The sequence below is a fragment of the Hevea brasiliensis genome, chromosome 7 (genome assembly GCF_030052815.1).
Source record: "Hevea brasiliensis isolate MT/VB/25A 57/8 chromosome 7, ASM3005281v1, whole genome shotgun sequence".
Taxonomy (NCBI): domain Eukaryota; kingdom Viridiplantae; phylum Streptophyta; class Magnoliopsida; order Malpighiales; family Euphorbiaceae; genus Hevea; species Hevea brasiliensis.
The window spans coordinates 98605120-98610096 of NC_079499.1; the positions used below are offsets into that span (position 1 = coordinate 98605120).

General features: G+C 35.0%; 1 non-coding gene across 1 annotated transcript; it reads left to right on the top strand.

Annotated features, from left to right (window-relative positions):
• The first annotated feature begins 1328 nt into the window (after positions 1-1328).
• LOC131181944 (small nucleolar RNA R71) lies at positions 1329-1435 on the top strand. The gene has a single exon (XR_009150414.1). It is a non-coding gene; the product is annotated as a small nucleolar RNA R71 (small nucleolar RNA).
• The last annotated feature ends 3542 nt before the right edge of the window (positions 1436-4977 follow it).

The window sequence follows — 4977 nt, forward strand, 5'->3', positions numbered from 1 at the left end:
GACATGGTATGAAAAAACTTCCAGGATCTTTCAGTTTGGGTGGAAGCTTATTTTGCAAAATAGCACTGCTTTCTTCTGTGAGAGCTACAGTCTCAAATTCCTCCAATTTCTTCTTGTTAGATAAAATCTCCTTCAAAAATTTAGCATATGAAGGCATTTGTGCTAAGGCATCAGTGAAAGGAATAGTCACATGCAAAGACTTCAATACTTCCAAGAACTTCCCAAATTGTTTATCCAATTTCGCTTTCTGGAACCTTTGTGGGAATGGTAAAGGTGGCATGTAGGCTTTAGGTGCAACATATTTAGGTTCTTCCTCTTTGCTCTCCCTCCCCTTACTTCCTTTTTCTTCCACTGAATTTTCTTTCTCAGCTTCAATTCTAACTTCAACTTCAGTTTGTTCATCTCCTTCTCTGTTTTTCTCTTCTTCAATTTTCACTTCAGTCTTTTTATCTCCATTCTCCAATACTTTTCCACTCCTCAATGTAATAGCCTTGCAATGCTCCCTTGAATTTTTTGGCTGGCTAGGGAGCTTCCTAAATGCTTTGTTATTTGAAGAGCTAGCTTGTTGAGCTATTTGATTCTCTAACATCTTGTTGTGTGTTGCCATTTGATCCACTTTAGATGGTAATTGAGAAATCATTTCTTGTTGACTTTGATGGCTCACAAGTAGAGTCTCAATCATGGCTTCCAATCTAGTTGTCTTGTCTGGTTGTGCTTATTGTGGTAGAGGTGGAGCAGGTGCATTTTGAGGTTTAGAAATTCCAGGAGGAGAACCTCTATTCTGTTGAAAATTCTGATGTTGTTGATACCCAAAAGGTTGCTGAAAATTCTGATTTTGTCCTTGTCTACCTCCCCAAGAGAAATTGGGGTGGTTTCTCCATGCTGGATCATAAGTTGCAGAAAATGAGTTACCACCTAGTCTTTGATTGTAATCCCCCACATAATCCACTTGCTCACTTGAAAAATCTTGATTAAGTGCAGAAAAATCTGCCGCACAATTGACATTTGCAGCTCCAACTTTTACTGAATTACTAGAACCTCCAGCTGAAGAATCTATTTTCATGCTTAGCTTGTCCATCTTCCTTGTCAAAGCATTAAACTTAGCATTAATCATATTCATGGCATCAAGCTCAAAAATTCCAACTGGTTTCTTGATCTCATTCCTCTCACAACTCCATTGGTAGTTGTTAAAAGCAATTTTATCCAAAGCAGAAAAAGCTTCATCTTCAGATTTTTCCATAAGATCACCTCCAGAAGATGCATCAATTGTACTTCTAATAGCTGGTGAAACTCCATTGTAAAAGTGTTGAACAAGCATCCACTTAGGAATCCCATGATGTGGACATCTCCTTTGCAAATCCTCGTACCTCTCCCATGCTTCATACAAGCTCTCATCATCTCTAGGTTTGAAAGAAGTCAGCTCATTTCTTAGCTTAGCTGTCTTGCTTGGTGGGAAATATTGAGCTAAAAATGCTTGAGAAAGTTCATCCCATGTTGTGATAGAACCCCGTGGCAAAGAATGTAACCACTCTCTAGCTCGGTCCTTCAGAGAAAAAGGAAATAACCTGAGTCGAATCGCATCATCAGAAACTCCATTTATCTTCAACATATCACTGATCTCAAGAAAAGTGTGCTAGAGGCACATGTGGACTTTCACTTGGATTTCCTCCAAATTGTGATTGTTGTACCATCTGACAGAGTGCAGGCTTCAGTTCAAAATTATTAGCTTCTACTCTTGGTCTTGTGATACTTGGCATGAAATCCCCAATGTTAGGATAGGCATGATCCTTCACAGAGCGGTTGTTATTGTTGTTGGCCATTTCTTCTTGTAATTGCTCTTGCTCTTATGCTCTTTCTTGTTGTTGTTGAGCTTTAATTTCAGCTTTTCTCCTTTTAGATTCTGCTCTTAAAGCTTTTGCTGTCTTTTCTATTTCTGGATTAAAGAATAAATTGATTTCTTCACTTTTTGTCCTTCTCATAAAATAAAGCACCTGAAAAACAAAAATAAATAAATTCTCAAAGTAAAATGGTAAAAAGAAAATAAAGTAAAATGCCCAAATTAACCAAACAAACAATTGTTCAATATCAAACAAAAATCAAATCCCCAGCAACGGCGCCAAAAACTTGATGTGGCGAATCCGCAAGTATACGGGTCGTCTCAAGTAATAAAGTGATGAATCAAGTATCGTTCCTACGAGGATTTGCTGTTTGATTACCAAACTATGAATGAAGCTATTATTTGGGCTAATGATTAATGAATAAATGGTAAATGTAAATGAGCAAGGTAAATTGATTAATCTAATTGGAATGGGTAAAGAGCAAACAAATAAATTCTAGATCTAGTTTGCAATTAAACTAAAATAATAATGGGTAATTCAAATCAAAGTCTAATTATGTTAAAAGTGATTCCAAAGTTGGGGTTTTATGCATAAATTAATTTGAATTTTTCTTGGGCATTCCAATTTTTAGGGAAAAATAGAGTTTGAAGGTGATTAATTCTAAATTCCTTTGATATCTTTTTCAAACAAACCAAAGTATGTTCTAAAATAACCAAATCTACTTTCGTACGATATTTGATTAATTTAAAACCCATTAAGTTTTGTAACCAATCATTAATTCTTCTTAAATCCCAAGTTTATTTCTAAATCTAGGGAATTTTAAGTTCCAATCCTTGATTATCTATCAATGACTTTCACCTTTCGGTCCTTCAATCAAAGATTAACACAATACCCAATGGGTACCAACATTAGGCAAGTAAATCAAGCACACAAGGAAGGAATCAAAACTCATATTTATGTAAAATAAGAAAATACCCAATCCAAATCCACAAATTAATCTAAAACATATTTCCCAACTCTAAAATCTAAAGAGTTTACTCACTCATGATGTTATTTACAAGAAAGATTGAATGAAAAGTAAAGAAAAACATGATAAGAGGACTAAAATAGAAAAACCCAGGTAGAAGAACCCAAAACTCTGGTTTCTGGAGCTCTAAAACTGGGTGCAGCAGCTCCTCCCCAAGAGAAATGGCGTTTCCTTCTCTCTCCCTATTAAATTTTCTTTCCTTTTTGTTTTTCCTCTCTTTCCTCTTGTCCTCTTTTCCTCTTGTGGCAAAAACTAGGAAATGATGAATTTATATGGTCCCAAAAAGTTGCCCTAAAAGTAAATAAGAGCCAAGGAGTGGATAGGAAATGAGGTGTAAAATTATCAAAGTCAGCAGCACTATTCACGATCTGGGCAGTCTGCTTAGGGTTCGGCTTAACCCTAAGCAGCTTCTTAGGAAATTTTAGCTTCTGGTCGCACTGTCTGCTTAAGGTTAAGCAGACCTTCAGCAAATCTCGGCAGACTTAGAGTAAAATAGACTTTTCTGCTCATGCTTGACTTGTGCTACACCTTAAGCACTGCCGCTTTACCCTAAGCAGGATCTTAAGCAAAGTGTCAAGCAAATTTCGGCTAACTTGCTCTTTCAAAGCTTGATTTCTTCAACTTTCCTACATGCTTAAAGAATTCCAAATTTCTTCAAATCACTTCCTAATGCACTCATTGATCCTCGATTTGCCACAAAATCCTATCAAAAACAACAAAATTATAAAAATCAAATATAAAGTATCTAAAGTTAACAAATAAGCAAAAATAAAGCTAAAAACATAAAATATACTAAAATATAAGGGCAAAATGGATGCAAAACTACCCTAAAATGCCTATATGAAATGAGTGTAAGAAAATTCTATCAAAATCATGACCAATTATCTGCCCAAACCCGGATGACCAAACACTGAAAGCCAGAAAATGACCAACTGTTCATTTGGTCATAACTCTCTCTATACTTGTCCAAATGACCTAAAATTTACATTAATGGAAAGCTTAGACATAGGGCTACACTTTTCATGAAGACCACTTGACCTAGTTTTGCCTTTAACCAAGTCAAGTTATTAGTATAAGTTGGGTCACTAAAACTGCCAACCCAGAAATTGACCAAAACACTGTTCCTTTGGTATGTTTGACCAGTTTTGGCAAAAATGTCATAACTTGGTCTCCAAAGTTGTAACTTGAGTAAAACCAATGCTGAAAGTTTTATAAGCCATAGCTCAACAATTTTTATGTTATGACCAAGCTCCAGAAACCATTACATCCTAGGGAAAATATTAGCCAAAGTTAGCAATTGAAATCTGGAAAATGTTAAGTTGAACCCAGAATACCATTTGATACCTATGTGTTCATTTGGCCATAATTCCCACTACAAAATTTCATTTGAGATGTGCTAATATGTTCTAGAAACATGATACTTAGGGCTACATTCAGACACCTTTGCCAAATTCTAAGTGTAAAGACCCTAAAAAGAGGGACAAACATACTGCCCGTAAGATTGACTATTGCCTTTATAGGATTAAGAGTCCAGGTCAATACATTGATTATAACTCACTATACCAAACTTGAAAAATTATGAAATTGTACCTGAGAGTCCCTAAGACATAGAGGAACATATCTTGTGAAGGAACCTAAGTCTAAAAATGACCATAAAATGATTAAATGACTGGTCAAAGTTTATTGACTAGGAATTGCCAATTCTGGACAGCTTAGAGGCAAATGGAGCAGTTATAGTATTTTGATCATAACTTGAGTTTTATAACCCCAAATTGAGTGATTCAAAAACTAAAATTTAAGTTTAAACATAGAGGAGAAATTGTTATGAAGGAAGTGTGATCAAATAGACATCCTAATCTAGTCAAATTCCTAGATAAAAATAACACATCAAAATAAAACTAAAGAAAGGTTCATGGGAAAAATGCTATACATGGTAATTAAAATGCTCATAAGGCTAATTAAATATTAAAAATGATATGAATATGTAAATTGGGACTAATGTCCTATTAATATGAAATTAATGGTACCACTGAACAGTACCAGAAAATAGTAATAGTGAATAGTATTAAAATAATTAAAAATGTTTAAGTGCCCATAGTATACCTAGACTTA